At 38.4% G+C, this 23,903-nt stretch overlaps 1 protein-coding gene across 3 annotated transcripts in view; it reads right to left on the reverse strand.

Annotated features, from left to right (window-relative positions):
- LOC106879244 (CYFIP-related Rac1 interactor B) overlaps nt 1–7,870 on the reverse strand; it is a 154,489-nt gene extending 146,619 nt beyond the window's left edge. For 2 of the 3 annotated variants that reach the window (XM_052977633.2, XM_052977634.2), the window contains exon 1: nt 7,032–7,453. The gene's annotated coding sequence lies outside the window, so the exon portion shown is untranslated. Of the gene's footprint in view, nt 1–7,031 lie in introns of all 3 variants that reach the window. The other variant, XM_052977635.2, reaches the window with a different exon arrangement.
- Nucleotides 7,871–23,903: the final 16,033 nt, after the last annotated feature.

Below are 23,903 nucleotides of genomic sequence, written 5' to 3' on the forward strand. Positions count from 1 at the left end.
AACTACATACGTGCGTGTATGTGTATGTATATGCGTGTGTGTGTGTGTGTGTGTGTGTGTGTGTGTGTGTGTGTGTGTGTGTGTGTGTGTGTGTGTGTGTGTGTGTGTGTGTGTGTGTGTGTGTGTGTGTGTGTGTGTGTATATATATATATATATAATTATGTGTATTTCTTCTATCTTAATGAATAAAAATTATTCTGATAGGATAAATGGGTTAATAGAAACCAATGTAGCAAAGAACACAAAATAACTGTGGTTTAGTTCCTGTTTTTAAAGCAGGAACTCCTTGAAATTTTGGTTATTTGGGTATATTTAAGAATTTAAGGATTGGAGAAAACGCATGTTATAATTGCATACTTTATTCCTACATATGTTTCAAAGGATTACAACCTGTGTGATCCATAGGGATCTTTGATATTAAAATTGTAACCTTTCCATCAGGGAAAGCATGGGAATCATCTTAAACGTAAGACATTATGACCGATTATGAAAACAATAGATGGATACACACACACACATACAGAGGCTTATTTCAGTTTCCATCTACCAAATCCACTCACAAAGCTTCGGTTGGCCATGGCCGAAGGCCATAGTAGAAGACAACCCAAGATACCATACAGTGGGACTGAACCTGAGACCACAGGTTGGGAAGCAAGCTTCTTAAACACACAGCCATACCTCAGTATTGGTATTTTATTTACTGACCCCAAAAGAATGAAAGGCAAAAGGGACTTGATTAGTATTTGAGCTCAGAGAGCCAGTTTGAGCACCAATGGCTGCAAATTCATCTCAGGGAGGGAAGTAGGAAAAAAAAAATAACCTCATCTGAAATTTGAACTCAGAAAATAAAGAACACCACAAAATAATGTTTTTTTGTGTGTTTTCAGCTAAATTTTACTTTTATGGAGAATAAAAAAAAAACTCAGGTACAAAACCAGAATTTTGGAGGTGGGTGGTAGGGATAATCAGATCTGTTGATTCAACCCTCAAGCATTTAAACCGGAAGAAAATATTCTACCTGTTTTAGGTTCAAACAGGTCAGATCCAGCCTCAAGATAATGCATGACTACTTTAAAACAATGTAAATAAATAAGCAGAGTAATTTGACAGAGTAATCTGAAAGGGTCCATATTCCCTCCCTATTTTACCAGCTCCAAAAGAATAAATAGCAAAGAAGTATTTCACTGGTACTTAGTTTATCGACCCTGAAAGTCAAACTTGGTGGAATTTGAACTCAGAACTTAAAGCCACACAAAATACCACTAAGCATTTTGCCCAGCATGCTAACGATTTTGTCAGCTTGCCACCTTCATTTTTTTGACTCAAGGCAAAAGACTTGAAATTTTTAGGGGAGGAATAGGTTGGTTAGAGTGACCCCAGTGCTCAACTGGTATTTATTTTATTGACTTTGAAAGGATGAAAAATGAACTTGGCAGAACTTGAACCCACAATGTAAAGATGGATGAAATACCACTAAGCATTTTGCGTGCTAACAATTCTGCCAGCTCACCATTTTAACATCATCATCATCGTTTAACGTCCGCTTTCCATGCTAGCATGGGTTGGACGATTTGACTGAGGACTGGTGAAACCGGATGGCAACACCAGGCTCCAATCTAACAATAATAATAATTTTTTCTACTAAAGGCACAAGGCCTGAAATTTGGGGGGAGGGGGCCAATCCATTACATCAACTCTAATGTTTCATTGGTACTTAATTTATCGACCCCAAAAGGATTCCACCTCGGTGGAGGAACAATAATATTAATAATCCTTTCTACTATAGGCACAAGGCCTGAAATTTGGGGGAAGAGGGCAGTCGATTCCATCGAACCCAGTACTCAACTGGTACTTAATTTATTGCCTCCAAAAGGATAAAAAACAACACACTCAAATACACACACATATGCTCATCAGAAATCAACCTGGTGAAATTTGAACTCAGAAGAGACAGACGAAATGCTTAGTAGCATTTCGTCCGGCATGCTAACAATTCTGCCAATAGTAACTGTTTTTAATATAAAGACAAAGCAAGAAATTAGAGGAGCAGATAACAGTTCCATCAGCTTCCAGCATTAGCCAAACAACATATTTTATCAATACTAGCAGAATGAAAAGTAAAGTTGGCTACTATAGGATTTGAACTCAATAAACAGCCAGAACAAATGCTGCAAAACATATTTTCCTGTCTTGCTCTGTTGGGATTCTGTCAATCCACATCTTTACATAAATGATAATTCTTTTCTACCATAAGCACAAAGCCTGGAATTTTTAAGGGGAAGAGGCTAGTCGAATACATTAACCCCAGTGATCAACAGGTACTTATTTCAACTCAAAAAGGATAAAAGGTAACGTCAACTTCGGCAGAATTTGAACTCAGAACATAAAGACAGACAAATTGCTAACAATTTTGCCAGCTTGCTGCTCTTAAATAATCTTTTCTACTATAGGCACAAGGCCTGAAATTTGGGGGGAGGGGAATATCAATTACATCAACCCCAGTACTGAACTGGTACATAGTTTATCAACCCTGAAAGGGGTGGCATTTGAACTGAATTTGAAAACAGACGAAATGCCACTAAGAATTTCACCTGGTATGTTAACAATTCTGTCAGCTTGCAGCCCTTAATAATGGTTCCTAATTTACATTTGACGGATATTTGTCCTCATCTTGTTTGTTGTTAACACGTTTTGGTTGATATACCCTCCAGCTTTCATCATGTGTCTTGGGGAAATTTTGAACCTAGGTTCTCATTCCAGAATGAGAACCCAGGTTCAAAATTTCCCCAAGACACCTGAAGAAGGCTGGAGGGTAGATCAGCTGAAGCGTTGTGTTAATAACAAACAAGATGAGGGCAAATATCTGTCAAATGTAAAATAATGTACATAATTCCTCATCTCTCAAATATAGAACGGAATGGTTTCTAATTTAGGCACAAGGCCAGCAATTTTGAGTGGAGAAGATTAGTTGATTATTTTGATCCCAAAAGGATGGAAGGAAACGATGATCTCGGCAGGAGTTGAGCTCAGAACAAAAAGAACCATAAATAAATACCATAATGCATCTTTGGGGCCTGACGTTCTAACGATTCTGTCAAATAATAATGCTAATAGTTTTTTGTGAGAGGCATGAAGCCAGAATTTGGTGGTAGAGGACAGAGCTGGTGGGTTAAACCAACCCAATACTTCACTGGTACTTTATTGACTCCAAAAGTTTAAAATACAAAGTTTGACCTCGGCAGAATTTGAACTCAGAACAAGTAACACTGAGGCATTTTTATCCAACATCTCTCAAGGCCAGAAAATTGGAGGAATGGATTAGTCGATTCGCCAGTGTTTTTATTTGATCGATACAGAAGGAAGAAAAATAAGGTCGAGGTCGGTCTTTGAGAACTACATTCCGAGTTCAAATCCAGGCTGCTGGAATTGAAGACCGAAAGTAAAGAAGAAAAAAAAACAGAAGAAAATATTGTCAAGCTTTTTAGACAGGCCATCTCATATTTTGTTAAAATTTCGGTACCATGGATGAAAAAAGAAAAATAATGATAATAATAATAATTTCTATATAACAATATATGAAAAGACTAGTTGTAGAAAAGAATAAAAAGCAGTCAGGCATACGATCAAAAACAATCCATCAACGACCACCTTATCGTTTGCTAGATCTAGAAATTAGATTGCTCTAAATGTCCTTCTTTAATATAACTGAAAACGATGCGATTTTCAGCAGATCATGGTTGTTGTTTCAAGCAGATCGAAGTACCATGGAGGGGTCTGCACCAGTGCAGTGTTGTGGAGTGAATGCTTCGTCGTGAATACTGAACTGAATTCTTTTACAGCCGTATTTCGAAAGCACGATTGCCAATGATACGCCTCTCCTCAGTCGAACAATCACCGTATCATTTTCAAAAGCCTGTACACACATAAACAATATATATATATACACACACACACACACACATGTATATATATATATATATATACATACAATATATTCCATCTTCCGGCTTTCATTTGCCATATAAAGATAGATATATATATTATATATCTGCATATATATATTTATGGATAGATAGATGGATATGAAACATGACTTTCTAATTTATATCGTTAATACATATATATATATATTATATATATATATATATATATATATATATATGGGAGTGTGAAGTATATCTAGATATAGATCCGTATATATACGTGCGTGTGCGCGCGCGCGAATGAGAAAGAAAGAAAAAAGATTCAAGTATAGATGTGCATGAGTGCGCGCGCGCGTAAGTACGTGTGTGTGTGTGTGTGTGTGTGTGTGTGTGTGCATATATATATATGTATATGTATCCGTGCGTACGTACGTGCGTGTACAAAGCAATGCGGATACTCACGTTATCTCTAGCAAGTAACCTTTTCCGCCAGGAAAAAAAACAACAAAAACCAAAAAAGCATGCAGACATACATACACACGCACACACACACACACACAAGCACGCGTGTGTGTGTGTGTGTGTGTGTCTTAGGTTGAGAAGCAATGCGATGAAAATCTATCATCAAATGTAATGTGTGGTGACTGGTACAAGGCTAGGCCAAGAATTTTACACACACACACGTGTATATATAATATATATATATATATATGTATTCATATTAATGTATGTATACGTATGTGTGTGTGTGTGTGTGTGCCTTACATTATATACAAACATACACCAGCACACCAAGTATGGCATATTACATATTATTTATGTGAGCCTACAAGGGAAACCGCTATTTTGCCCCAGGACCTACAAGAAATAGCAGCCAAATCTCACCTAATTCTGTTATGTGTGTATGTGTATGCGAATGTGAGTGTGCGCGAGCGTATATTATATCTAACGATAAAAATTTCTACTTGGTAACTAAACATGCTAGAAACAGCAACTAAATTTCCCTCATATCACACCTAATTCTATGTATGTGTGTGTATGTGAGGTGTGTATTATATCAGCTAACGATAGGGATTTCTACATAGTAACTAACCATGCCAGAAACAGCAGTCAAATCTCACTCAAATCATACCTAACTGTTATGTATGTATGTATTTATTATGAGCCAACGAAAAGGGGAGGGTGACTTTACAAGATAACTAAACATGTCAGAAATAGTAGCTAAATCTTCCTCATACTTCACCATACTGCCTCGAAAATAAAAATTAAAAAAAAAACAGGAATGACATATTTGATAATGTAGTCTTAGGCAATCCCTATCCGTCAAAAATAGACGAGTTGGTCGCGGTTGGAACATATTCGATCATAGATTTACTCGACTGAAGCTGACCTATGGTGCTAAAACAATAACATTTACCACCATTATTCTTACCACTCGTCCAAAATCTCTGGCCTTGTGCCTATATTACAAATTATCCTGGCTGCTATTACACTTCTAAAATTAGTATTTACGATTTTAATATGGCTAATTATTTTTAAGTACAGTTCTTGTTATTAACATTATTATTAATAATGGTTATGGTCGGTGTATTTGCTGTTAATAAATAATGTAGTATTAATTATTAGCGCAGTGTAGAGAGAGAGAGGCTGGTTGTATTTTCGTTTGCTTCATCCATCACAATCATCATACACATTTGGTCTTCCTCGCTTTGCAATATACACACACATGCCCAGAGGAGGAGGGTTGCTATTTCTAATCGGTCTAGCAGCAACGTAGAGGTCTCCCCGCTGGCTCATATATATACACACAAACATACACATATAAATATATATATATATATATATATATATATATATATATATATATATATACATACACACACACATGTATATATATATATATAATACAAAGAATATATATACATGTATACACACATATATGTACATACTTACATCTACATGTGTATATATATATATATACGCGCGCGCACTCACACATATGTAACACACAAGCAAACAAGACAGTAAGGGTGATTTGAGGCGGACTTGGCTGCTATTTCTACTTTCCGCTACTATGTATAGAGATCTTCCTAACTGCCTTATATGTACATAAATATATATACATACACATGACTGACCATAAGGATATAAAGGAGACGGAAGGTTAAGGTTGTTATTCCTTGCAGTTCCACTGTCTTTCTTCCTGGTTGACATCAACCACAAGGCCAGAAAATTTCAGTTTGTGTATATAGGAGGAAATAAGCGGTGGGAACGAGAGCTTGTATATATATATATATATATACCGTTGATATATGTATTGAACACCCTCTCCTTTCTCATGACTGATTGATATTTATTTTATCGAGCACGTAAATGGCAGAAGGCCACAGAATTTTGTAACGGTAATAGTAGGTTGATGTTTGTTAGCCCAGATTACCCCGAAATCGAGCAGGACTTTAATAAAAAAAAAAAAACAACCTATAATGACCATCTCCCCTATTTATATATAGATAGAGAGAGGGGTGAGGAGAGAGGGCTGCATTATCTAATGTGCCCTTTCTTTAAAACAGTAGGGCATAATTTCAGGGAGATTTGGCTAATATTTCTAGCAGGTTGAATCATCACAAAGAGATTTCAATGTTGACTGCTTTTTCTAGCAGGACTAATGACCACAGAAGCTTTTTCTTTGGCACAAGAAGGAGTGGTTAAGATTACACTTCAGATTTTTCCAGTTTTCTAGGGAAATCCTGGTCGGCTTGCAAAGCTTTGAGGAGTGTATACTACAGTATACATGTATGCATGCATAGATACACTTATTCAAGAATGTGCCTGTGTGTATGTGTGTGTGAGTGAGAGAGTGGGTGTTATAGTAAAAATATATATTATGGATCATACAAGAAATCAGAAAAAATCATAGACACGAGATTATGCGTGTGTGTGTGTGAGTGTATATATATGAGAAGCTACATATATATATATATATATATAGATAAATAGATAGATAGATAGATCTAATCAGTTCACAGTGCTCGGCTCGCGAATTGTAGTGTACAGAAACAAACAAGTAGATCTTTTCAAAATTAATATATACGAGAGGGCTGTACATACCTATATATCTCTCATTACTACTTTTTTTCTTGGTTGGGTTATTTTCTCTCTTTTCGTTTGGCCTTAACAAGCCAAACCTTTACCCGTTTATCCGCCGGATTAAAATCAAACTTGTGGCATCGCTTCGTTAGTGACCGGAAGAAAAAACAACTAACATGTTTCAGGCCTTCCTTGTAGCCCTTCTAATACTCACTCCCTATTCTCCCGCGCTCTTTCTCTCTCTTACTCTACCGTTTTCTCCCGCGCGCTCTCTCTCTCACTTACTCTGTTCTTGTCACCCGCTCTCTCTCTCTCTCTCTCTCACTTACTCTGTTCTTGTCACCCGCTCTCTCTCTCTCTCTCTCTCACTTACTCTGTACTTATCACACGCTCTCGCTCTCTCTTTTACTCTGTTCTTGTCACCCGCTTGCTATCTCTTACTCTGCCCTTCCTCTCGCTCTCTTTCTCCCTCTTTTACTCTTTTCTTTTCTCCCTCTCTCTTTTCCTTAGTATCTCCTCCCTGTCCTCCTACTTCTTAAGCCTTCTGTCGTTTTCTTTCCGTCTCTCTTTTCCTTTCATTTGGCTTCTCAGTCCCCACTTCGATATTTGCCTGTATTTTTATTCCTTCCTCCTTCTCCTCCTAACTCTTCTCTTCTCGCTTCTGCTACTCCATTTTTTGTCTTATATCTTCTGCCTTTCTTTTTCTCTTTCTTTCAATACCTTCTTTGCTTATCATTTCTCTTCTTTACCTTATGCCACTGTGTCTTTCTCCTCAGCCTGATAGTCTTACCTTTTCTTTACTCCTCCTTAACCCCTCTTTATTTGTCATCGACTTTTTTCCCTCTCCTACCATTCTAATCAACTCTTTTCTTTCCTCTTCCTCCTCATTCTTCACCCTTTTTCCTCCTACCCTAATCTTCTATCTAGCTTCTCCTCGTCCACCTTCCTTACGTTTGTCTTTTTGTATTCATTTTGTCTTTTAACTGTATTTTTCGTCCTGGTTCTCTCCTCTTCCTTCATCTCTTTCCCCCCCCCCCCCACCTTTATATTCATACTCTGCCTTTACTCACTATACTGTCTCCTCCCCAATCACCAACCCTCTCTTATCTATGCTGTTTCTCTTCAGATTCTTTACTCACTCTCTCTGTTAATCTACCTCTGTCCTGCTACCACTATTTCTTTATTGCCTCTTTCCACTTCGTTCCGTTTTATACTTTTAACATTCTGTCTCTCCTCTCACTCTCTTTCTTTCTCTCTCTTTCTTTCTCTCTCTTTCTTTCTCTCACTCTGTCCTCTATATATCTTTATATCCATCTATCTTTCTATATGTATATCTGTCTATCTATCTTTCTTTCTATATATATCTGTCTATCTTTCTCTGCCTCACACTCTTTTTCCTCTATGTATGTATGTATATACGTATGTATCTATCTATCTATCTATCCATCCATTTGTCTGTCTGTCTGTCTATCTGTATATCTATCTATCTCTGCCCCTCACTCTCTTTCCTCTCTCTATTTGTCTGTTTATTTTTCTCATTCTCTCTTTAACTTTCTTTTCTCCTTCTCTATCAACTTATCTTCCCTCTCTTTTTCCCTCTCTTTCTCTCTCTCTTCTTCTCTCTCTTTCTATCTTTCTCTTTCTATTTTTCTATCCCTTTTATTTTTGCCTGTCTTCCTTGACTCACTTCTCTGCAACCCCTCTTCATTTATTCCTACTTCGTTCTCCTTTGTTAAATCCTTCATTTTTCTTCTCTAATTTTCCAGTCTTTTTCAGCTTCTGTCTTTTGTTTCATTCGTTCAAATAATCTTTCTTCTGTCTTTTACATTTTTCTTTCAATCTTTTATTTCTTTCTCCGCCTCTCACGTTTCTTCCGTCTCATCCTTTTTAAGCTGCCTTCTGTCTCTTTTTCTCCTCTTTATATTTCTTCTTCATTATCCTTTTTTTTTTTTTAGCTCTGTCCCATTTCTCCTCATTCTTTTATATTTCTTCTTCTTCTTCTTCTTCTTCATTTTTTCCTCACTCATTTTTTCCTCTTTTTCCTCTTTTTGTTCTTCCTCTTTTTTCACATTTATCCTCTTTTTTTTTACAAAGTTTGCTTCCCAACCACATGATTCTAGGTTCAGTCCCACAGAGTGGCAATTTGGGCAAGTGTCTTCTACTATAACCTCAGCTCAATCAAAGCCTTGAGAGTGGATTTGGTAGACGGAAACTGAAAAAAGCCAGTCATTTATGTGTATGTAGATGTCTAAGTGTTGGGCTTCATTGCTCTGTATGAAGGATTGTGAGGTCTACTCACACCAAGGCCAGATTTAAGCATAAAGCAAACAACTGACAGCTCACAGTCCACAAGGACCATGAAATAAGTGAGAAGTATATATGCTTTCAAATTCTAGTTTGCTTCCCAAACCACACAGTTCTAGGTTCAGTCCCACTGCATGGTACCTGAGGCAAATAATTTCTACTATAGCTTTGGGCCAACTAAAGTCTTGTAAATGGATTTGGTAGACAGAAACTGAAAGAAACCCATATATATGTGTGTGTGTGTGTGTGCATATATATATATATATATATATATATATATATATGATTGAGATTCAGTTGAATTAGGTACTTAAGTTGAAGCACCAAGTCAGTCTGGTATTATCCGCACAGCTCGAAATAAGGTGAATAAAATCAAAATAAGCAACTTGATATCCTGTTGCTTATATATATATATATATATATATATATATATATATATATATATATATATATACATATGTGTGTGTGTGTGTATAGTTCAAATCTACAGAAAACAAAAGACAAAGACAGGTGAAGGAACAACAGGCAGGTGTATAAGTTTAATGCTCAGAAAGAATTGAGAATAGAAAAAAACATACAGGGATTAACAGTTCAACAAGATGAAATATATATATATATATATATATATATATATATATATACATACATGTGTGTGTGTGTCTTTGAGTCTGTGTTTGTTCCCGTATTACCACTTGACAATTAGTATATTTTCTTCCCTCTAACTTAGTGGTTCCACATAAGAAGCCGACAGGATAAGCACCAGGCTTAAAAAGAAATTAAGCCCTGGAATTGATTCATTTGACTAAGAATCCTTCAAGCTGGTGCCCCAGCATGACCACAGTCTAATGATTGAAGCAAGCAAAAGATAAGAGATAGAAGATATAATTTTTTCTAACAAGAAGCCTCTAAGCTTAGGGCAGTGACAGAAAATAAATGCTCCACATACCAACAATGAAATGCAAGGATTTTGAAATAAATCTCCATGCAATATCATGTGATAAAAAGATTATAGACAGGCATAGCTGTGTAGTAAGAAGCTTGCTTCTCAACCACATGGTTCTGGGTTCAGTGCTATTGCATGGCTCCTTTGGCAAATGTCATCTACTCTAACCTCAGACCGACCAAAGCCTTGTGAGTGGATCTGGGAGGCAGGAACTGAAAGAAGACTATTGTATTATTCTATGGGTACATTCGCCATTATCTTTGTGTATGTATGTGTATATATAAAAAGGAATACAAAGAATGGGACAAGAACGCAAAAGATCCAGACAGTTAGATGATACAAAAAAGGGACAATGAAACATCCAGACAGATGATACAAAAAAGGGACAATAAAAAATATGGATGGGTCATTCAGAGTTTTCTTTCCTCAGTCAAGTTCCAGATTATCATTGCAATTTTGGCTGTTTATACTCAAGATTACTCCAATCTGGCCTGCCCCAAAGAAAAACTAAGCTAAGAGCATTAGATTCCTTGGAAAAAAGCAGCGAATGTATACAAAAACAAGGACGGAAAAAAACAGAGAATTGATACACAAATACAAATGCAAATAACAGGACATAACAACAGGTGTCTTTCGACAAAGGATGAATTAAATTAAGCTGGCGTGTGTGGAAGTAAAGCCTTACGGCAGGGACATAAGAGATGACAGGCACGGGGAGGAATATAGATGTTGCTCGGATGGTAGTCCAACCAAGAAAGAAAGGTCAGGCTTGGCCGAACACCGGTCACATGGGGAGAGAGAAGAGGTAGAGGCAGAGGGACAGAAGAATTAGGGAGGGACGAGAAAAAAAGGGAGAGAGAGAAGTGAAAGGGGAGGGAAGGTGAGAATGAAGAGAAACCAGAAAATGTGAAAGAGGGGGAACGAAAGAGAGAAGAGTGGAAAGAACGAAGTAGGTGTGAAGGGGCTGATAGAAAGAAAATGAAAAAATAAGAGAGTCATACAAAATTTAGATATCATCATCATCATCATCGTTTAACGTCCGCTTTCCATGCTAGCATGGGTTGGACGATTTGACTGAGGACTGGTGAAACCGGATGGCAACACCAGGCTCCAGTCTGATTTGGCAGAGTTTCTACAGCTGGATGCCCTTCCTAACGCCAACCACTCAGAGAGTGTAGTGGGTGCTTTTGCGTGTCACCTGCACGAAAACGGCCACGCTCGAAATGGTGTCTTTTATGTGCCACCCGCACAAGCCAGTCCAGGGGCACTGGCAACGATCTCGCTCGAAAATCCTACAGGAGCCAGTCAGGCGGTACTGGCAACGGCCACGCTCAAAATGGTGCATCTCATGTGCCACCCGCACAAGAACCAGTCCAGGGGCACTGGCAACGATCTTACTTGGCTTGCCGGGTCTTCTCACGCACAGCACATTTCCAAAGGTCTCGGTCCGTAGTCATCGCCTCGGTGAGGCCCAATGTACGAAGGTCTTGCCTCACCACCTCAGCCCAGGTCTTCCTGGGCCTACCTCTTCCACGGGTTACCTCAACTGTTAGGGTGTGGCACTTTTTCACGCAGCTATCCTCCTCCATTCTCACCACATGTCCATACCAGCGCAATCGTCTCTCTTGCACGCCACAACTGATGCTTCTAATGTTCAGCTTTTCTCTCAAGATACTTACACTCTGACGGGTATTCACATTGACATTACACATCCAACGGAACATACTGGCTTCATTTGTTGCGAGCTTACGTATGTCCTCAGCAGTTACAGCCCATGTTTCACTGCCATGTAGCATGGTTGTTCGTACGCATGCGTCATACAGTCTGCCTTTTACTCTGAGTGAGAGTCCCTTTGTCGCCAGCAGGGGTAAGAGCTCTCTAAACTTTGCCCAGGCTATTCTTATTCTAGCAGCTACACTTTCAGCGCACCCACCCCCACTACTAACTTGGTCGCCCAGATAGCGGAAGCTATCGACTACCTCTAGTTTTTCACCCTGGAATGAGATAGAAGTTGTTTCCTGTTTGTTTGCAGTCTTTATTGCACCTGAACATCTGCCACAAACAAAAACTAACTTGCTAGTTAACCTGCCTTTGATGTTGCTGCACCTCTTATGTGTCCATAGCTTGCACCGGGTACATCTTATAGAGTTACTACCTACTCCTTTTCTACATACTGAGCAGGGCCATCTACCTGAAGGGGTTTGTGTTTTATCTACCTTCCTACTTATTAGGATTTTGGTTTTAGCTAGGTTGACTCTAAGGCCCTTCAATTCTAGACCTTGCTTCCACACCTGAAACTTCTCCTCTAGTTCTGATAGTGTCTCCGCAATTAGGGCAAGGTCATCAGCATAGAGGAGCTCCCAGGGGCAACCTGTCTTGAACTCCTCTGTGATTGCCTGGAGGACTATGGTAAATAATAGGGGGCTGAGGACGGAACCTTGGTGGACCCCTACCTCTACCCGGAATTCATTGCTGTACTCATTTCCAACCCTCACCTTACTGGCAGCTTCTCTGTACATGGCTCGCACAGCTCTCACTAACCATTCTTCTATCCCAAGTTTCCTCATTGACCACCAGATAAGGGATCGGGGGACCCTGTCAAAGGCTTTCTCCATGTCAACGAAAGCCAGGTACAGAGGTTTATCCTTAGCTAGGTATTTCTCCTGCAACTGTCTCACTAGAAATAAGGCATCAGTAGTGCTTTTACCTGGCACGAACCCAAACTGCATCTCATCTAAATTGATTCGCTCCCTAATTAGTTGGGCTATGACCCTCTCTGTAACTTTCATAACCTGATCTAACAGCTTGATGCCTCTGTAATTATTTGTATCTAAAGCGTCCCCTTTACCTTTGTAGCAGTTGACTATGATGCTGCTACACCAGTCATTGGGTATGACTCCTTCGTGTATCACCTGGTTCGTAATACGGGTGACTAGGCTATAGCCAACACTGCCAGATATTTTGAGCATCTCTGCAGTGATTCCTGATGGGCCGGGGGCTTTCCCGGTCTTCATACTCTTAATTGCTTTATCTACCCTGGTACTATCAACTCGGATAGCTGGTCCCTCTATTGGGTCGACATACGGCAGGCTCTCTTTCTCCCATTCATTCTCTTTATTAAGCAATTTATCGTAGTGGCATCTCCAGACCTCTTTCTTTGCATCCTCATTTAATGCAAGCGTACCATCATCCATGCGAACACATTTCTCTCCTACAACATCACTATTCTCTCTCCTACACTGTCTTGCAACACGAAATACCTCGAGTCTTTGGTCCTCACGGCGCAGAACATTGGCAAATCTTTCCTTATCTGCTTCCCCTCTGGCTAAATAAACCTGTCGCCTAGCCTCCCTTCTGGCACATTGGTACAATTCCCTGCTACCACCGTTCTTCCAGTCCTTCCAAGCCTGTTTCTTTTGTCTAATAGCCCTGTCTACCTCCTTGTTCCACCACCACGTTACTCTGGGTCGGGAGGGGACCTTACACCACCCACAAATCTGGTCGGTGGCTTTCAACAGGTTGTCCCGCAGAAATCTCCAATTGTCTTCCACTTTGTATGATGCTATATCCCCTTCTATTTCGTTAAATGCTTCAAGTAACTTATCTCTAAGTCTCTGTCCGTTTGCAGGGTCTTTAAGCTTCCACACCCTTCTTCTCCAAGCCTGTCTAATTCTGGGCACCCATTTTGCCTTGATCCCAAAGTCGCTAACTACTAATCTATGTTGTGGGGTACATTCTTCGCCAGGGTAGGTTTTGGCATTTATAAGCCGCCCTCTTTCCCTATTTCTGGCGAGGATGTAGTCGATTTGGCTAGAGTGTCTGCCGGAGCGGTAGGTGACTAGGTGACTGGCAGGTTTCCTGAAGTTGGTATTGCAGACCATAAGATTGGTTGCATCACAGAACTCCAGCAGTCTGGTTCCCTCCTCGTTGCGGGAGTAAGAATCTCACTGGGGCGAACTGGATGAAAATCACATATGAAAAGTTTGAAAGCATAAAACAGATTTCAAACTTCTTGTATGTGATTCTCATCTACTTTACCCTAATGAGATTCTTACTCAAATATTTCCATAATGTAAATTTTTAGTTCTGAGTTGGAATTGAAACAATTGTAGGGATTGCATTTTTTATATTATAATGACAATATTATATTATGTTAATAAATTAACATTTGTCAGTTTAACCTCTCCGTTTTCCTTTTATTATTATCATATACATACATACATACATACATACATACATACATACACACACACACACACATATATATATACATATATATATATATATTGAAATCAAAATCGAAATTGAACTAAATTCGACGACTGGCCCCCCATGCCAACATCGCCTTCATTGGACACTAAACTCCTGTTGGGGCAAGCGAAAGCAAAATCATGATGGTACCACCGTTTAAGCGTGGCCGTTGCCAGTACCACCTGACTGGCCTATGTGCCGGTGGCACGTAAAAGCACCCACTACATTCTCGGTGTGGTTGGCATCCAGCTGTAGAAACTCTGCCAAATCAGATTGGAGCCTGGTGCAGCCATCTAGTTCACCAGTCCTCAGTCAAATCGTCCAACCCATGCTAGCATGGAAAGCAGACGTTAAATGATGATGATGATGATGATGTATGTATATATATATATATTTATGTGTGTGTGTCATTGTGTTAGTCCCCCACCACCAATGCTTGACAACCAAATTTGGTGTATTTACCTCCCTGTAATTTAGCAGTTCAGCAAAAGAGACTGATAGAATAAGTACTAGGCTTACAAAGAATAAATACTGGGGTCAACTCCTCCATCTAAAAAACTCTTTTAAGGCAGTGCCCCAGCATGGCCGCAGTCAAATGACTGAAACAATTAAAAGAACAAAGGAATAAATTAAAAATACATGTATCTTCTATTATAATTTACTTGTCCCAATCAGTTTGACTGTGGCCATACTAGAGCACTACCTTGAAGAATTTTAATTCAAAAATTACCCTTAGTACTTATTTTTTCTTTTAAACCTAGTACTTATTTTATCAATCTTTTATGTTGAACTGCTAAGTTATGAGGATATAAAGAAACCACCACTGCTTGTCAAGCAGACACATGTTGATATTCTTTTATTCTTTTATTCTTTTACTTGTTTCAGTCATTTGACTGCGACCATGCTGGAGCTCTGCTTTGAAGGGTTTTATTTGAACTTATTGACCCCAGGACTGATATTTTAAGCCTAGTACTTATTCTATCAATCTCTTTTGCCAAACTGCTAAGTTACAGAAATGTAAGCACATGAACACCATTTGTCAAGCAGTGATGGTGGGGTCACAAAGTCACACACACACACAAACACACACACACACACACATATATATTGGGTCATCCCATAAATAATGCATTATTTTTATACTTCTTTTGTTTTCTTTTAATATATTTTAATTAATGTGTTATACAGTGCAGTACTGTACTGTATTTTTATTTATTAATTTATTAATTTTTAGGCATGAAAATGCTTATTTTACCACAGAAATAATTAAAATCTAAAAAATATATAAATACCTATTGGCCGCAGAAACCTGGTGGTGCTATTAAGTTAGACATGGTCTGGGTCTATCCTGGCCAAACCTATCAAAGTTATACTGAGGAATCTGCAATATAAATTTACATTTATTACCCAGACAAATCCGTGATGTAGTTAGGGCACAATAGGTGAACTGCGATATGGTGAGTGATTACTGTATATGTAGGCATGCACATGTGTGGAGAAGTGGGGTGACCGTTCTATCTTAGATGATCATCATCTCCTTGTGCTTCGACATTGTCCATGGCATTTCTGAATCTCTGTGAGAAGACCCGGCAAGCCAAGTGAGACCATAACTCGTGGCCCATGCCAGGGGTGTAACCAGCCCACTTATGTGTACCTTTCCTTCATTGGACACTAAACTCTGCTTGCGAAGACCTATTGAGGCAAGTGAAATCGAAATCAAATCAAATTCGCAAATTTGATGACTGGCACCCATGCCAGTGGAGCACTAAGAGCACCATCCGTGCATGATCGCTGCCAGAGCAGCTGACTGGCTTCTGTGTCGGTGGCACGTAAAAGCACCATTCGAGCATGATCATTACCAGCATCGCTTTACTGGCACTTGTGCCGGTAGCACGGGAAAAAAACATTCGAGCGAGGTCATTGCCAGTGCCGCTGAACTGGCTCCTGTGCAGGTGGCATGTAAAAAACACCACTTGAGCGTGGCCATTGCCAGTACCGTCTGACTCGCCCTTGTGCCGGTGGCACGGAAAAGCACCTACTACACTCTCGGAGTGGTTGGCGTTAGGAAGGGCATCCAGCTGTAGAAACTCTGCCAAATCAGATTGGAGCCTGGTGCAGCCATCTGCTTCGCCAGTCCTCAGTCAAATCATCCAACCCATGCTAGCATGGAAAGCAGATGTTAAACGATGATGATGATGATATGTATATGTATATATATATATATATATATATATATTAATAGGGATAAAAATCCAAATTTACAGGTAAAAACTCAATTAAATTCAATTTATTAAAAATTAAAATTAAATTAAGTTTCACAGTATAAAATATATATAAATATATAGTTTTAGGGAAAAGAACCAAGGTTCATGAACTCATCGATGAAATCCACTATCACATATAGAAAAATTAATAATTAAAAGCACAATAAATGAGTATAATATAATACAAAGTAAATATCATAATTTTTTTTGCTGCCCTATGATTTATTAATAATGATAATATATTTTTTGGCTAATTTCTGAAGGAAAATCGGCATTTGTTTTATATTTATTGCCGATAAGTTAAACCGCAGATGCATGGTAAATTTTGAAAAATTAAGCATGTAAGCACAAGTCGTGTTTTCCTATGACTCGTGTTTACACGCTGTCTCGGTACTCTGCTGAAGATAGTAGCCGAGCAAGATATATTTTTATCTTGCTAAATAACTTGAAACCATGGTACAGAGTATACACTGGTAAAAGTTTTTATTTTTCATTCTCTTTCGAAATTATCCCTATTTTTGTGGTATAGAGTTTTTTTGCTGCTCTTTCTAACGGGTTAGATGTCCTATTATAGGCATCTCTGTATTTTAAATGAATAATTTATAGTCTATTGACTAATTTTTATTCTCGCTGGACCACTGGTGGTAAATTAAATTTCAAAATTTTTTTTTGCTGCCCTATGATTTAATAATGATTATATATATATATATATATATATATATATAGGTGTGTATGATATATATATATATATATATATATATATGTATATTGTTCACTTCAGCCATGTAACCACACACATGTTTTCCTGAACTTGTTTCCTACTCCTGACCTTTCCTTTCTCCTCTTTCTGACGAAGAGCTATGCTCAAAACATAGAAAACCCACTGTTTTTTCACCTTTACTGAACATCAAGCTAATACATTCCATGCGTATGTCCCTTTGTTGCTTTGTTATTTGTTAAAATAATGTTCAATTTTTGATGTTCAGTTGCTAATGTTCAATTTGACTATATGTATATGTATATATATATATATATATATATATATATATATATATATATATATATATATGGTGGCTCGTAAAAAATACCGTTTGAGCAAGACCGTTGCTAATACCGCCTGACTGGCCCTTGTGCCTGTGGCACGTAAAAGCACCCACTACACTCTCGGAGTGGTTGGCGTTAGGAAGGGCATCCAGCTGTAGAAACTCTGCCAGATCAGATTGGAGCCTGGTGCAGCCCTCTGGCTTGCCAGTCATCAGTCAAATCGTCCAACCCATGCCAGCATGGAAAGAGGATGTTAAATGATGATGATGATTATACTAGCCTAAATGCTGCACTCTGTGTGGACTTTTAAGGACCAACCTCAGTACAGAAGTACTGGCAGAATGATATTCTGCTAATGTATGCAGTCAATTGAACTCAACTGAACATATAATCAGCTCTTGAGCTATTCAGACACATACATTTTATTAAATATACACTCCATAATATACTGTGGAACATATGAGGCACAGGTTCTGAGAGAGGTAAATAAATAAGTAACAATTGATGGATAAGTGTCAATTCCTTACAGCCATTTCTAATGAAGTTTTTAATTGACCAATGAACACAATATATCATTATAAGAAACCATCTTCTTCAGATGAACACGTGAATCTTACAATGAAGGGCATTGAAAAAAGTTTTAAATCCACAGCCCATACATATCTGGTGATTCCACAACTGTAGCTTACTGCAGAAATTCTACAGCAAGTGATGGTTGTGAAATCATGAAATATGTATGGGTCATGGGTTTAAGAATTTTTAAATATCCTTCATTGTAAGATTCATATATTCATCTGAAGAAAACGTTTTGACGTGGCGGGGCCCTTCCTTTCGGAGGTGTCTTCAGCTCTGGTGTTGGGTGTATGTCTTCTTTCTTCTATTCCCTGGCCTCTTTGATGCAGCATCAACGAGTGTCAGCGTCCGACTGGGGAACTTGACATGACGATCAGTCGGATGCTGACACTCGTTGATGCTGCATCGAAGAGGCCAGGGAATAGAAGAAAGAAGACACACACCCAACACCAGAGCTGAAGACACCTCCGAAAGGAGGCGCCCCGCCACATCAAAACGGTAGAGGAGTAGGGGCCGAAACCGGACGTGGTTCCTCCTGATGATGTCTTGAGCTAACTGGATCCTATAAAGGAGCTGTTGTGGTAGCAGACCACGAAGCATGGTTGAAATTCCTTCCTAATGTACTCATTGATCAATTAAAAAATTTGTTAGAAACGGCTGTAATGAATTGACACCTATCCATTAATTGTCACTTTTATATATATGTGTGTGTGTGTGTATACACACACATACAGATATGTATGTATGTATGTATGTATGTATGTGTGTGTATGTATGTATGTATGTGTGTGTGTGTATGTATGTATGTGTGTGTGTGTGTGTATAGATATATATGTATATAAATACACAGGATGAGCATGAAGTCACGCACTATCCTACATTATGTGAAATTCTCTGTTTTTTTAATCTCTTTTCAGTTTAATTCCAATTCTGAACAGCTAAAATATGGACGAGTTGAAGTAATTCTGCTACGTGGAAGAGAAAAACAGTCTGTGTAACAGGTGGTAGAAGAGTTCAACAGAAGACATCCTAGTTCCTGGTTAAGTCATTCTTCTGTGGTCAGACTTCTGAATAAGTTGAAAAAGAACAGGCAGTGTTATGAATGATAAGCGTTCAGGGTGGCTTGCCATAAATGATGATGTGAAAGAAGTTGTTTTAACAAAAGTGGTGGCCAGTCCTAGAAAGTCAGTCTGTAGGTCATCGCAAGAACTCAATGTTCTTCGTTTAACAATGCAGAAAATCCTCAAATCAGAACAATTTCATCCTTTTAAGCTGCAACATTTGTTATGGATTACCTACTTCATTGCTAATAAAGTATATCTGATGTCTCCCATGGTGTGTGACTTTGTGGCTACCCTGTATATACGCACATATATAAAGGAAAGCAGCCAGTTGGATGTGATAGCATCGAAATCAAACATTTACTTACAGAGACAGCAATTTTATATCACCTGAGGAGATACAACTAGGTCCTATTATACAGGTAAACCATTACTTAATTTAAATTTAAATCCTGTATATATGTGGATTCATGTTGTATTGAAACATGTGTAGTGGTCATTAAACAGCTGTCGAATCGTACTCCCTCTTCCTTTTGACTCTATTTATTCTTTCCTTTTTATTTTCTCACATGAAGAATGCCTAAGCCTAGAATTGGTAGGATACCATAATACTGTCAGGTATCTGGTAACTCTAAGGGTGAACAAGCTCTATTTTGTCTTCTAATACATTCTTAACAGAATACACCTCAACACACACACACACACACACACACACACACACACACACACACACACACACACACACACACACACACACGTGTGTTTTTGTATGTATGTATGCATGGATGAATGTGTATATGTATGGATGTCATCATTAGGTTTTATTTCTAGAATTCTTGCCAATAGAAAAAGAGTTGGTTTCTAACCTAGACCCAAGGCAACTTCATTGGAGATTCACCAACATCAACAGGATATATTTGCATGTACGTGTGTATATGTGCAGTATTTGAGTCAGTGCATGTGCAGATTTGTGTTTTGTTTTATGTATGTATTTTCATGCATAAAACTACACTCTCGGAGTGGTTGGCATTAGGAAGGGCATCCAGCTGTAGAAACTCTGCCAAATCAGATTGGAGCCTGGTGCAGCTGCTGGCTTGCCAGTTCTCAGTCAAATCGTCCAACGAATGCTAACATGGAAAGCGGACGTTAAACGATGATGATGATGATGATGATGATGATGATGATGATGATGATGATGATGATGATACCCTGAAGAGATTTTTACCTTTTAAATTTAATTGTAAAATATGAATGAAAGTAGGAACTGAAATGTGCATAGGCAACATGAAATTGACTACTATTATGTAAATAAATTGATTTTCTGTGTTCACACTCTCCATTTTCTTTATATTACACAAACACACACACACAGCAGACGCTAAACGATGATGATGATGATGATGATGATGATAGTTGCATGTCTAGATATGCACATAGACACTTAAATACTAAACTTCTGTAAAGTTTTACAAATTTTGACAGTTCCAGTGATGATTCGGATCTGTAGTCTTCAAATAAGCTCTCTCCTTTCTGGTTTTGAGAAGCCTAATTTCTCAAGATTGGTACTTAGGCAGTTTTGTTACATATCCCAGGGCCCCAATAATTACAGGTATAAACCTGAACTTGTAACCTGAATAGAGTAACTATAGATCAGCGTAGGTATTTTGTATGCACGTATGTAAATAGTGATTGATGCACTAACTGCATGACAGGTCACCATGGAAAGTCACAGCTAGATTTTCAGTAACATTTGTATCCCACACATATAATACAGGCGGCAAACTGGCAGAAACGTTAGCACGCCGGGCGAAATGCTTAGCGGTATTTCGTCTGCCGCTACGTTCTGAGTTCAAATTCCGCCGAGGTCGACTTTGCCTTTCATCCTTTCGGGGTCGATCAAATAAATACCAGTTACGCACTGGGGTTGGTATAATCGACTTAATTCCGTTTGTCTGTCCTTGTTTGTCCCCTCTGTGTGTAGCCCCTTGTGGGTAGTAAAGAAATAACACATATAATACAATGCAGTTTGTGAAGCAACACTATGAATTAGGGTTAATAAAATAAGCAGAAAGCAAATTGTTGATATTTTAGAAACACTGTTACATCTAAAATATCAGTAATTTGTTTTCTATTTGTTCTTTTAAACCAGTCATGGGCAACCTTTTGCTAGAAGAGGGCTACACGAGATATTTTATCTGGCAAGCCTTGATACTGAGAAAAGTTTAAGGTAATTTTTTTTTTTGCTAGGCGTGCCTTTCAGAATAGCTTGCAGGTCCCAGCTTTCCTGTCACTGTTTAAACTCAGTGTCTTTGTATATGTGTGTGTATGTTTGTGTGTGTGTGTGTGTGTGTGTGTGTGTGTGTGTGCGCGTGCATGCGCATGCAGGTACATGTATGTGTGTGTGTGTGTGTTTTTGTGTACACACACATATCTATCTATCTATCTATCTATCTATCTATTTATCTATCTATCTATCTATCTATCTATCTATCTATCTATCTATCTATGCATATATATACATATACATTTATGTACATATATATATACATATGTGTGTATATATATATATATGTATATATATATATATATATATATATATATATATATATATATATATATATATATATATATATATATATATATATATATATATCATCATAAATATATAAATTTATCAGAATATTTATCACAAATTTATCAGAATATTTGGACTGAAGATTGGAATAGAGAAATTTTTCTTTCGCTTAACCATGAAACGATTTGTATCCAATTAACTAAAGACTTGTTTTGTTTATGCTTTTCCCTCTGGTTTTTTGTTCTATGTGTGCCATAAATATCGCCATCCGTTTAGAGAAAAATTTGTAGTTTAGAATCAGTAGTTCTTTGACTGCTATTTCTAAATTTTCAGTATGTTGGAGAAGCAACTCAATGCTAATCCCTGTATATTTATGATGATAAATGGTTTTACCGATAAAGGTTTTTTCATACTGAACTACTTGGCAAAATTGTTAATTGTTAATTCTATTATTAATTGACGATTCCCTGCCTTTATTCTTGTATATATATATATAAATACATTTATTTATACACACACACATATTAAGAGGAGGCAGTCAGAATTTTGGATAATTCTTTATTAACGCTACCGTTTGTTTAACTAAACTCTTCCAGAAAAAAATTAAAACCAAATATTTTTCGTGAAGAGTGTCGTTAGACAAATGAAAGCACTAATAAAGAACTATCCCAAATTCTGGCTGCCACCTTTTTCTTAATATACAATATCTGTACACCACTTCAAACACTCTATACATATATATATGTATGATTATATGTATGTATGTGTCGTTGCCAGTGCCCCTGGACTGGCTCTTGTGCGGGTAGCACATAAAAGACACCATTTCGAGCGTGGCCGTTTTCGTGCGGGTGACACGTAAAAGCACCCACTACACTCTCTGAGTGGTTGGTGTTAGGAAGGGCATCCAGCTGTAGAAACTCTGCCAAATTAGATTGGAGCCTGGTGTAGCCATCCGGTTGCACCAGTCCTCAGTCAAATCGTCCAACCCATGCTAGCATGGAAAGCGGACGTTAAACGATGATGATGATGATATATATGAAGACCTGTTGAGGCAAGTGAATTTGGAATTTGAAATTTGAAATCTGAAATCGAAATGGAACCGAATTTGACGAGTGGCACCCATGTCAACCTCTCCTTCATTGGACACTAAATATGCTTGCGAAGACCTGTTGGGACAAGTGAAATCGAAATCGTAATCAAACCATACTCGATGACTGGCACCTGCACCAGTGGAGCACTAACAGCACTGTCCAAGCGTGTTCATTGCCAGAGCAGCTGTCTGACTTCCGTGCTAGTGGCCCATAAATAGCACCATTTGAGTGTAATCGTTACCAGCATTGCCTTCTAGCACTTGTGCTGGTGGCATGTTAGAAAATCATTCGAGCGAGGCCATTGCCAGTGCCGCTGGACTGGCTACCATGCAGGTGGCATTTAAAAAACACCTTTTTGAGCATGGCCGTTGCCAGTACCGTGTGACTGGCCCTCGTGCCGGTGGCACGTAAAAGCACCCACTACACTCTTGGAGTGGTTGGCATTAGGAAGGGCATCCAGCTGTAGAAACTCTGCCAGATCAGATTGGAGCCTGGTGCAGCTTTCTGGCTTGCCAGTCCTCAGCCAAATCGTCCAACTCATGCTAGCATGGAAAGCGGACGTTAAACGATGATGATGATGATGATACCCTGAAGAAATTTTTACCTTTTAAATTTAATTGTAAAATATGAATGAGAGTAGGAACTGAAACATGCATAGGCAACATGAAATTGATAACTATTTTGTAAATAAATTGATTTTCTGTGTTCACACTCTCCATTTTCTATATATGCTATGAAAATGCATTTTGATTGCATTTTTTCTTTGATGGCCCGATAACTGAAGAGA

The sequence above is a fragment of the Octopus bimaculoides genome, chromosome 28 (assembly GCF_046866305.1).
Source record: "Octopus bimaculoides isolate indiv1 chromosome 28, ASM4686630v1, whole genome shotgun sequence".
NCBI classification, from domain to species: Eukaryota; Metazoa; Mollusca; class Cephalopoda; order Octopoda; family Octopodidae; genus Octopus; species Octopus bimaculoides.